Here is a 12,809-nt window from a genome sequence, read left to right as displayed (position 1 = left end):
GATTAAATATTATAATTACGGTTCACTAGTATTATGAATACATGTAATCTAGATCTGGATTACTAAACTAGTAGGTCATCTTAGTGGAGGTGCTTTGTATAAAGTGGTTATACATAAACAGGATCTGATATGTTATTCATACCTAATTATATCGTTTACTTTATAAGTATTAATTAAACATTTCAATAAGATGGTCATATACAAATTGATCTTAATCCCAAAGTTATTATAAACTCATGTTTATGTCATATGAGTTATTTTTACTCGTTATGGTTTGTCAAAATGATTAGGCTAAAAACTTTTGTTTAGGGAACCCATTGATGTAAATGGTTGGGGACATAATATACTGATATGGAATCTATACATTTCCGAGAGGAATTGAATAATGATTCTCTTAAGGGTTGGCTTTTGGAACTGAAAGGTTATTGAGCTCAAATTCATAAATCAGTTTATGAATGAACATTCACTAGTAAAGTTAATGGTACTTAAGGAAACAAAATATAATTAAAGAGATTAAACGGTAATCAATTCCTACTTGAATTATGAACCATTAATAGAGGATTGAATTGTATGTAGTGATAAAATCGATGGATACTTTTATGTTTCAAAAGTACTCAATAAATAAATGTCGATAATTATAAGAGTGCAATCTCATATTTTTAGTAGAATAATATTGATATTAATAAATTAAGGTTATCATATTGAAGAGTTTTAATTAATAACCTAAATTTATTAGAACTTGAAATTATAGGTTCATAGGTCCCTGAGACGGCTCTATCAACACTATTCAAGGTAAGAATTGAAATTGGGAAGAATCAGGAAAATGACATATTTGGAAGAAATTTGTTCTTCATGGTCAAATATGACATTGAGACAAATAAATTAATTAATATTTTTTTCAAAAATTATTTTTAAATAAAATGGTATTTTCAAAAATAACATTTAAATAATTAAGATAATTAATTTTAAATTAACTAGTTTTATTTATTTAAATAATGTGAAAGATATTTCTCATAATTCAAATTGGATTTGAATTTAAAATGATATTTTTTCTTTAATTAATTTGATAAGAGAAGTTATCATGTTTAGATATTTTTTAATAAATAATTATTAAAAAAAATGATTGTAACACATCCCTGAAATCAGGTTTAAGGGATGTGTTACACGCCAACTATAACGCCCTACTACCTTAGAGTCGTTACTAAGTGAGTTTAAAATGTGCAATTAACTCGTTAAGCGATGTTTTTAGAACAAAAGTGTGATTTAAACAAAAAGACAAGGCTGTAACCTTTAAAAGTACTCTATTTCATTAAAAGTTCAAGAGTTTAACATTCAGGATCCCAAAACTTGGTTTATAAAATATTTATAACTCAAAACAAGTTTATAAAATATTAATTACTTATAAACTTGTTTTGAGTTATAAATATTTTATAAACCAAGTTTTGGGATCCCGAATGTTAAACTCTTGAACTTTTAATGAAATGGAGTACTTTTAAAGGTTACAGCCTTGTCTTTTTGTTTAAATCACACTTTTGTTCTAAAAACATCGCTTAACGAGTTAATTGCACATTTTAAACCCACTTAGTAACAGCTCGAAGGTAGTAGGGCGTTACACCAACTATAGTTTGGTGTGTAACAAGGTCCTATAATGGGTCTTGAATATTTATTTTATTTATTTAATTATTTAATATTTGATTTATAATTTGAATTTGGAATTGTAAAATTTAATTAATTCTTTTATAAATCTATCAAGTGGAAATAGTTTCAAAATAATATGCTTAATAGAGAGAACATTCTAGAGAGAAAATTCAATGTTTTTCATAGAGAGAAAAATATAACGTATTATTTGGATATTTTTTTATTTATTTAATTATTTAATATTTGATTTATAATTTGAATTTGGAATTGTAAAATTTAATGAATTATTTTATAAATCTATCAGTGGAAATGGTTTCAAAATAATATGCTTAATAGAGAGAATATTTTGGAGAGAAAATTCAAAGCTTTTCACAGAGAGAAAAATATAACGTATTATTTTTCTCTATTCCTGAAAACTGTTTGAGACCTAATACTTCAAGATCTTATGAGTTGAGTACATCATGTGAATCAGAAATTTTCCCACCATTACTCTACGTGTCCACACACGTCTGAGTACTCAAAATGTTGCTTTGGATTTGATGTTCGTTGGAGTTACTAAAAGATAACAATGATTCTTGATTGTTCTATAACTGGTAAATTCTTATCTTTTTCTTTCTCTTTAATTAATGTTTTGCATATTAATGGATCCACTATTTAAAGATTGTTCAAATAATTTTTTTTTGAATCTCTGGGCCCACCACCCTGTGCTTTCTAGTGCGCACATGGTAAACCAATTACTAACAATTGGTACCAGAGCGGTCATTAATTTATGCATACATTAATTAATGTGTGGGTATAATATGCATTCTTATATTATTGTAATATGTGATGAATGGATGGATGTTTATTTTTATGAATGATTGTTCTTAAGAGTCATTAATTATATGGTGTTTCGAGTTTAGGAATTATTCTTAATTTTTTCTATATCTACAAAATTGTAAGCCATATGGGCATAAGATTTTCTGTAATTTTATTTTTTTCATTTAAAATTATTTGCAAAAAGATGTAATCCCGAGCCCCAAGCCCCAAGACTATCGAGACCCTCCCGGCACCTGCTGACTAGCGCCCAGGTGCCTCTACACCGCACGCACCAGGCGCTCCTACGCCTAAGCTTCCAGTCGCACCCCTACGCGCTTGGCTCCCTGTGGCCCTGCGCGCTTGGCTCCTTGCATCCCTGCATGCCTGGTTCCTCGGGCCCCTGCCATGCACCTGCCTTGGCAGCTTGGTGCATAGGTGGAGCCACGCACCAAGTCAAGCCCCTTGTTGCAAATTCCCACCGCTTGGCTCCTTGCTCAAGCCCTAGGGTGATTGGTGGTTTCCTTGAATTTGAGGGCTTGGCCCAAATTTTTAATTGAAATTTCAAAATTCTAATTAAATTTTGAATTAAATGGCTCAAGTTCAAAATGGACCTAAATGACCTATTGGACTTTAATTAGCCAAGTTCAATATTTTTAAAAGATTGTTTAAAAATTATTGAAGCCATTTATAATTCAAAATTGGGCTTGATGGCATAAAAATAATAGAAGACACAAAAGATGGAGATGAAAATTCAACATAAAGCCTTGGTTTTATTTTTATTTTGTTTTGTAATTTATTGCAAGTGTTGTAATTTTTCCTAAAAATACCCAAAACACCCGGCTCCCATTTATTTATTGTATTTATTTATTTAAATGTTTGGATGAATTAAATGTGTTTAATAACATTGTCATGCATTATAACATGTCATACATATTATCCACACAATATCTATTTAAAGCATGTATCTCATATAGAGTATAAACATGTTTTGATTAGGAACGTCCTATTTGATTATATGCATTTAATAAATCATATAATTAATCTAGATTACTCTATAACAAAGTGGTAAATTGTTTTTAAGTGTTAATTTCAAGTCCTATTTGATAATTAATTTTATTAGATATGAAAATGATATTATTAATAATTAGAGCATATATTGACTAGATAGTTTAAGGGTCTATTTAGCAGTATGATTAAATCTTGTTTAATAACTAAATGCTTAATGAGATTAGTAACTATTAGAATATCATTTGGTAAATTAATTTGATTAATTTAATTAATTAAAAAGCATGAGATGTTTTAAGAAAACACATATTCTAAAATAGTGAGTGAGAGCAGGAGTCATAACAACAACTCCTATGATCTCCATTATTAGTTAACACCGATGTTTCATGAAATGGGCCTCGAAGTGCCTTTGTTTGCATCCCCTAAGGAAGGTTTCTGACTATGTTATTATTTAAGGTTAACTTCTTTATAAGAATAGGATTTAATGATGTATTTCAAGTTTGACTGACCCTAAGACATACTTTTGAGTTACGTCATTAATCTAAAATAATGGGTTACACTCACAAATATTAACTAGGCTTTCGAGCAGACTAGTTGATCTTGACCAAACTAAGCGGTTGTTTGTAAGTCAAAAGAGAAAATAATTATTTTAAGTTTTCACTTATGGATTTGAGAATTGTCTCAAAATTAATTTGGGATTAGTCTGACCTACCCTAAGGTTGGTCCATTAATTTTCAAATTAATTTATCGCAGAATTAGTAATAAGTGTTTTTATGTGTGTATTCAAATTTGTTGCATCCATGCATCGTATTTACTATTCTAAAAACTTACTGATATTCATAATATGAGCTAAATTCATTTTGTGATATTATTTTTTATTTCAGCAATCATGCCATCACTTAAACATACTCTTGATGTCTTCCTCGAAACTCTCACATTTGATCTAAATGACATGCATTGTTGGTTTTCGGAAATGATGATTGTTCTCGAAACTAAAAAGTTAATGAATGCTGTAACACCCCAAGTTGCTAATAAGGTTTAGGACCTTGATTAGCGTGCCTGGAGGGCAATAAGTGAATTAATATGATAATCTATGAATTTAAACGAATATGTGATTAGAATGCATGCTTAGGTGGTATAAATATGCGTGAGGACCCTGTTTGTATGCTAGGGGTAAATTGGTAATTTTAGCCCGCTGAGGGCATAAATGTGATAAATGTGTTATGTGATTTGTACCACGTGAGTGTGGTGATAACAGTGTGATGCACGTGCCGAGACGGTCCTAGGGAGCTAATTAGTTTAAAGGTCACAACAGGACTAAATACCCAGCTCGAGAGGAGCCTAGGGGGTATTTTGGGGATTTTGTAAATTGAGTTCTTGTGAGTTAATGGTAACTGGTAATTTAGTAACTTGTGTAACTGTTAGTAACCGCTGAGAGTAACAGGTTCAGGAGGAAAAATGGTAGAATTGTAATATAGATATGAAATGACAAAAGAGCCCCTGAGGTTTAGTTAGGAAGGGATATTTGAGGAAGGGTGGAATAGTCATTTGACAAGATAGATAGCCTTCAGCAGAAGGAAAAAGGAATTTACGTATTATACTTGGTGATAGTTGGTAAATGCTAAAATTTGAGACCTAGAGATAGAGCAAAAGAGGAGCTGAAGAAGGAAGCTGAATTTGAGTCTTAGGAGGAGAATCAAGAGGTTTGAAGTAACCAAGATCAAGCTTAGGCCAAAATTGTTCAGAGGTAAGAGTTTGTGCTCTGCTTTTGTTGAATTTAAGTTTAAACTTTCAGAGATTGAGTGTGGGAATCTAAAGGGGGAATGGCTGGTTTTACTTGGAAATTCAACTAGGATAATCAAGAGGAAAGAGGTTGGAGGCTGGAATTGAGGAGGGTTCAAGCCAGATTCTTGATTGAGGTAAGAGTTCTAACATGTTTACATTTTGGTTTCTGATGTGGTTTAAGATTTTAGAAGCAAGGTTCATATTTTTCAAGCTATGGTTTAAGTCTTAGAAGCCATGGTTTAGGTTTCTGAAATTTGAAACCCAAGAGTGGATTTTTGGGTGTGAATGTGTGATTGAATTTGTTTATGATGTTTATAGGTTGTTAAGGGTTCATTTGGGGTTTTGAATTGGTTTTGGGGCTTAGGTACTTGTTTAGGATGATTTGGAGTGGTTTTAGCTCGGGAAAAACGCAGGGGAAAACCCAGAAATCTGGGTTCGCGAAGGAGTGCCGCGACCCTGTTCTTGGGCGCCGCAGCGCGAGGTTGCATCAGGATGAGGGAAAGACACTGGGCGCCACGACCCTTGAAGGGAGTGCCGTGGCCCGAGGCCATTTTTGACAGCCAAAAATTTCATTTTTAGGGCTTTTGCCCGGGGACTCGGGGGATGGTTCCAATGCGTTGTTTTAGGGAATTAGAGGTCCCGAGAGTGCGGGATTGGTCCCAGGAAGTGGTTTTGGGATTGGTTAGTATTAAAAGTGTTTTATATGTGTTGTGACTAGGACTTTGGAGAGGCTCGTGATAGAGGACCGTGCTTGTGACCTTGGTGCATCGAAAAGCTCAGGGTACAGGTAAGAAACTGTAGCACCCGTAGAGCAGGGCTTGGCCCATAGTATTGCTGCAAGGCGCGACCCTAAGATATATCATTGCTAGGATGTAGCTTTAAATGAACTATTATATGTTTGATTGTTGTTTGAGAATGCCAAATATGGTTGTAGCAGAATGAACGGCAAAGGGGCCGAGAACGGCGAACGCCGAGAACGGCAATGGGGCCGGGAATACCACTTAGCACATGGAGTGCTTGTGGTTAGGGTGAGACCCTAATGGATAGATGGGATATCCTTACAGTGTAGACCGAGATCCCAGGCTTTGGCAACGCTTCTGGGACGGCATGGCCGTATATGTGTTTAATCTTGTGGATTGCCTGATTGACTATGAGCTATCTGTCATAGCAACTGTGTGATATGCATATGTTATGTACTGTGTGAGTTTTCTTGCTGGGCCTCGGCTCACGGGTGCTTTGTGTTGCAGGTAAGGGCAAAGAAAAAGTCAACCAGCCATGAGTACGGAGAGCGTGGGGGCGGCACGTACATGTTTGGCCTACCCGACTGCTTTGGTTTGGGGCATTTTTGAGAAATGGCTGTACTAAACTCTGTTTTTGATAATTTGTCAACTGTGTATCTATTTTGAGTTGTAAATAGTTTACAAACCTCGTTTTGGGATCCCAAATGTTAAACTACTGGAACTTTTAGTGAAATGGAGTACTTTTAAAGATTACAGCCTTGTCTTTTTGTTTAATCACACTTTTGTTCTAAAAACCTCGCTGAGCGAGTTAATTGCACATTTTAAACTCACTTAGTAATGGCTCTAAGGTAGTATGGCGTTACAAATGCAGTTATTGAAGAGCCCCTATCAGTTCCATCCTTTTCACATGGTTACGAATAACATGAAAAATATAGTGATGGTAGTAAGTCCAATCATTTGGCTCGTTATTGCTTGCTTTATAGCTTGCCTAATGAAATGATAGGAAAATATATACATATCGAGAACGCCTATGAAATATGGCACTCGATAATAGACAAAGCTGAAGAAGTTGCTAAGTCTAATTGTTTGAAAGAAACGGAGGCAAATATGATTCACATATATTTTTTCTGGTGATTATTGTACTCGCACATGCCACTAACTATCTTTTGTTCTTCATCGCAGGTTAAGAATCTTTTTGTATGCCCTAATTCTCCATGGGCTATTAGCGAGCTGAGGTATGGCATAATTATTTATTAGTCACGTGGATGACATGTACCCGGAGCTGCTGTTACCAGGTCCCACCTCTTTAGCTTAAGGTAACCAAAGGCTTACTAAGGTTACTAAGGAGTCGGGTCAGAAGTATGGACACCGCGGGCTAAGAAGACCTCCAGTTCGAGATACGAGCTTGAGTTGGCAGCTGTGACTCCTTATAAAGTCAACCACGCAATATAAACGTGCATATATCAGACATCATGTGTCTGATATATCCCTGAATTCTCGGACACGCAGCATAAACGTGCGTGTTCAGGCACCCACAACTGGGTTGAGTCGTGCGGCCGATTATCCCCCTTACCTATTGATTAGACCACACTTCACTTGTCAGGTTTTAGGAATTAATCATGAATGTCACAGAAGTGACATGATGGGTAAGAGGGTCACGGGATGGCCCCCCTTGCCAACCCCCAGGTGCCCTCTCCTATAAATATGGAGACCCTGGGAGTTGCAAAGGGTTGGATTCTATGGTGTAAAGAAATACCCTGTAAAGAATACCAGAAAACTAGCAATAATATTGGCTGATGGAGTAGAAGGATTTTAACCTTTGAACCACCTAAAAAAGTATTCGTATCACCATTTTATTTCAAGATCATTCATCTGTTACGGTTCATTACTTAGCACTAATCCCATTCTCTTATTCTATTAAATACATGTTGGCGAAGAACTTCGTCAACAGTTTGGTGCTTTCATTGAGAGCTTGTTAGATTGGTGCTATCGCAAATACCTAACCATGGTGGTCACTCGCTCAAGACATGGTAACGAGGTGGACCAACATGATGGGCAGGAGGCCCATCATGCTGCCATCTCCGATGATCAGAACCCTGAGGTTCAACAGCGGCCGGGCAAGCAGCCAATAGGCCAAGATGACACTGGAAGTTCGGCACCCCAGCCAATAGGCCAAGAAATGGAGAATGCACAGCTAAGGAGTCAGCTGGCGAAAGCTAACCAGCAGATTCGAGAGGTGTTGGCTCGACTACCCCCTCTTACAACCGATGCTAACGTCGGAAAGAGGCAAGGCGAGACTCATAAGTCCCGCCGGGGTAATCGGTCCAGGCCTCGCCGGTCAGTCAGACCCCCGACATCAAACTCTACTCCCACATCGCACCACCAGGAGACCACTTTTGAGGAACCACCTAGGGTCGAGCAACAGTATAGCCGATCGGTCCGGACCTCAACTCCCAGCTCACTTCCGCCCTCGAGTGTGCCCAGGAGGGCTCGAGGGAGCTCGCGAAGGAGATCCGGGGAGGGCTCACAGCGACAGCTCGCCCCGGCCAGCCGTCCGGCGCCTCACTCAGACTGCCGAGCACAGGACCCGGCGGAGGGTAGAGCAGAGCAGTCCTGACCTAACCTAATCTGCCCTGATAGGACCTGGTCAGGCATCCTCCTTCACCGATAAGATATCCGTCTCCTCCTCGGCCAGTTCAAGATATTCCAGCTTATGGGAGCAGTAAGAGAAATCCACCTTTCGCAGGGCCTTCCCATCGTAGCAGGGCGCCCAGAGAAGTCCTGAATCCTCCTCCCCAGAGGCGGGCTCCGAGCTTCTCAAATGGGAGCTATTGGACCGGAAGCCGTCGAAGTGACCTTTCTGGCGGAGACCTGCGCCAACGCTTGAGCTCTGCGCAGAGTCCTCAAGACGCCCCGAGGGATGACCTCCGAGATCGTCTAAACTCCCAAAGAGGAGACTTGGTGGGAAACGACAGCTGTGCTCGCCCAAGGGAAGACCTGTCCGAGGTACACGACAGCGGGAATGTCCCATATAACCTATCTCAAGATAGGAGGGACAATAACCCGCCAAACATGTACAATGGATCCGGAGCTGTTGAACAGCCTCGGAACAACCAAGGAAATTAGGACAAAACCCTTGAGCGCCTGGCTCAGATGGAGAAGCTAATGAGGAAGCTCCTGTCAGAAAAAGAAAAAGACGAATATGATTCAGGGGACGAACTTAAGCTCTTCGCTCCCAGCATAGCGGTGACGGCGTATCCACCTAGATTCTGTATGCCGCACTTGTCCAAATTCAACGGAGACGGGGATCCGTCAGATCATCTGGGTATGTTCAATACCTTGATGATGGCCCACAACATCGGCCCCAAGCTGAGATGTTTAATATTTCCCTCCACCTTGACTGGGCCGACCAAACAGTGGTTCAAACTGAGTAAAAAACAGTTAATCAGCTCGTGGAAAACTTTCTCTACTGACTTCAAGAGAGCATTCTGAGCTTCTCAGGCTACCTGCGTCAAGGCCAACACCCTGGCAAACGTACGGTAGCAACTCGATGAGCCTCTGAAGGCTTACCTGAGCAGATTCGCGAACGTCGCTGCTCGGGCCAGAGACGTAGATGACAGCTCCAAGCTCATGGCTTTGAGGACTGGAATCCTCGTCGGGGGGGGGGGGGGACTCTGGAATGAGATACAAAGAAAGGGAGTTAGCACCATAAATGAATTCCTAAATAGGGCCCAGGGATGGATCAACCTGGAGGAGGCGCAAGCCTCAGCTGTAGGGACCAGCCAGGTCCCTAAACAGCCCACTGGAGCAGGAGCGGAGGTTGCGACAGCGACCTAGACCGTTACGCAGAATAACCAGTTTGGTGGAGGCAAGAGAAAGGGGAGCAGCGAGGGCAACTAGCACGGCCCAAAGAAGAACAAATCCGTAGAAAAATTTAAGCCGGTCTACGCGACCTATACGGAGCTCACCCACTCTAGGGAGAACATCTTCCTAGCAAATTCTGCTCGCCTCCCCTGGAAGAAGCCGGAGCCATTAAAGCACCAGAAGGGAAAGCGAGACCCTTCCAAGTTTTGCCGGTTCCACAACGACATTGGCCACAATAGCGATGACTGTAGACACCTGAAGGATGAGATCGAAACTCTCATCAGAGCTGGAACTTTGGCTCAGTATGCATGGAATAGAGTTCCCACAGGCCATCCAGCTCCGGAAGTCCCGGTCAGTCAGCCCGGGTCTCGGGTAGATCAGGACGTCCCTCCTCCCGTGATAGGAGGAGAAATCTCCACGATCTCTAGAGGTCCTCATTTGGCTGGCATGAGCCTAGGTGCCCAAAAGAGGTACGTCAATAAACTTAAGGCTCATAATGGAGTGGAGTTCGTCCCCGAGCAGCATCTGCCAAAGAAGCAACGATTGGAGAGGCAACCAATCATATTTACTGAAGAAGATGCCAGCCACGTCCAGTTCCCTCATAATGACCCTCTGGTCGTAGCAGTGTAGCTCGCTAATCGAAGGGTTAGGAGAGTGCTGGTCGATAATGGGAGCTCAATAAACCTTCTATTCCGGTCCACGCTGGAGAAGATGGGCTTGTCTGTCGCCGAGCTGAAAGCAACTTCCATGATGCTTTACGGTTTCTCTGGAGAAGGGTCGGCAGCAATAGGGACGATCGAGCTGGTGATCACCTTAGGAGAGGGACCTCGGACAGTCTCAAAACTCCTCGAGTTTATGGTCATCGACTGTCTCGCCGCGTACAATGCCATTTTGGGTCGACCTACACTTATGCCTTTTGAAGCCATTACCTCCATCCGCCACCTCACGCTGAAATTCCCCTCTTCCACGAGGATATGCACGGTCCGTGGTGATCAACTTGCTGCTAGGGAATGCTACAACATTTCCATGAAGGGAAAATTAAAAGCTGGGCAGTTAACGATGACCGTCCAAGGTGGAGAAGAGGAATCTCAGGAACCTTTGCCTAATCCTGAGATTGAAAAACCTCAGAGCGACGAAGGGGAAAATATCATCTTGAGTGATGATATTGACCCCAGAGTAGGCGAGGATAAGTCCGAGCTCCAAGCTATCGAAGAGCTCGAGGAAGTAAATATCGATCCACAGAATCCCTCATGGATGTTTAAGCTTGGGAAAAACCTCCGTGGCAAGAGGAAGGCGGAGCTGATCAAGTTCCTGCAGGAGAACCTGGATGTGTTCGCATGGTCACATGAGGACATGGTGGGAATCAGTCCAAGCGCCATCATGCACACCCTCCATTTGAATAAGAGCATGCCTGCGAAGTCCCAGAAACAGAGGCGCCTGGGAACAACTCGAGCTGAAGCCCTGGAAGAGGAAGTAGCCTGGCTCAAAAAGTGCGGCTTTATCAGCAAAGCTAAGTTCTCAATCTTGGTCGCCAATCCTGTGTTGGTCCCGAAGCCCAACGGGAAATGGCGGACCTGCATTAACTTCTCCGATCTGAACAAAGCTTGCCCCAAAGACTGTTTTCCCTTGCTAAGGATCGACCAATTGGTAGACCCCACAGCGGGGCACGAGCTCATGTCCTTTATGGATGCGTACTCAGGCTATAATCAGATCGCCATGAACCCAGCAGATCAGGAGCACACTAGCTTCATGACCCCAACTAACGTCTATTGTTATAAGGTCATGCCGTTCGAGTTGAAGAACGCCGGTGCTACATACCAGAGATTGGTGAACAGGATGTTTGCCAACCAGATCGGGAAGAACATGGAAGTGTATGTTGACGACATGCTTGTTAAGTCGAAAACTGCCGATAACCATGTTTTCGACTTGGAGGAATGCTTCAAGATACTAAGAGAGTACGGCATGAGGCTTAACTCGCAGGAGTGCACTTTCGGGGTCGCATCTGGAAAATTCCTGGGTTTCATTGTCAACACTAGAGGAATCGAGGTGAACCCCGATAAGATCAGGTCGTTGCTCGAGTTGCCCTCACCTCGATCGCGAAAGGATGTTCAAGGCCTGACAGGAGGGGTGACAGCCCTTAATCGGTTTATTTCTAAATCCACCGACAAGTGCCTGCCATTCTACAACCTACTCCGGGGGAATAAGAAGTTCGAATGGACAGAGGAGTGCGAATATGCCTTTCTCGACCTGAAAGCACATCTAGTCGAGCCGCCCGTATTGTCAAAACCAACGGCAGGAGAGCCTCTTTTCCTTTACCTAGATGTCATAGAAGATGCAACTAGTGCCGTATTGGTTTGAGAAGAGGACCGGGTTAAAAAACCAGTCTATTACATCAGCAAGAGGCTTCTCGGAGTTGAGTCCCGATATCCGTTGATGGAAAAAATGGCGTTCTGTCTCATCACGGCCTCCCGAAAGCTCAGGCCGTATTTCCAATCCCACTCAATACACGTCATAACCGATCAACATTTAAGGCAGGTTTTGCAAAGACCTGAAGCATCGGGACGTTTGTTGAAATGGGCTATTGAGCTCAGCCAGTTCGAGTTTTTATACACTCCGGAAACTGCAATAAAAAGCTAGGCCCTGGTTGATTTTGTGGCAGAATGCACAGGATTCCGGGAAGATCTTGTGGAAGATTCACCCCATGTCACCTCGGCCCAGGTGTCATGGAAGATCTTCGTAGATGGATCATCTAATGAGAATGGCTCCGGGGCTGGAATCATTTTGATATCCCCAGAAGGCCATAGATTCCACTCGGCGTTGAGACTCGGATTCAAGGCTTCCAACAATGAGGCCGAATACGAAGCTTTACTAGCCAGGCTAAGGGTGGCCCAGAAGCTGAAGGTCAGCTCCGTTCAGTGCTTCAGTGATTCCCAGCTCGTGGTAAACCAGGTGCTAGGTGAATATCAAGCACGGGGAACC

Source organism: Humulus lupulus, chromosome 2 (assembly GCF_963169125.1).
Source record: "Humulus lupulus chromosome 2, drHumLupu1.1, whole genome shotgun sequence".
NCBI lineage: Eukaryota > Viridiplantae > Streptophyta > Magnoliopsida > Rosales > Cannabaceae > Humulus > Humulus lupulus.
This window is presented reverse-complemented; position numbering follows the sequence as displayed.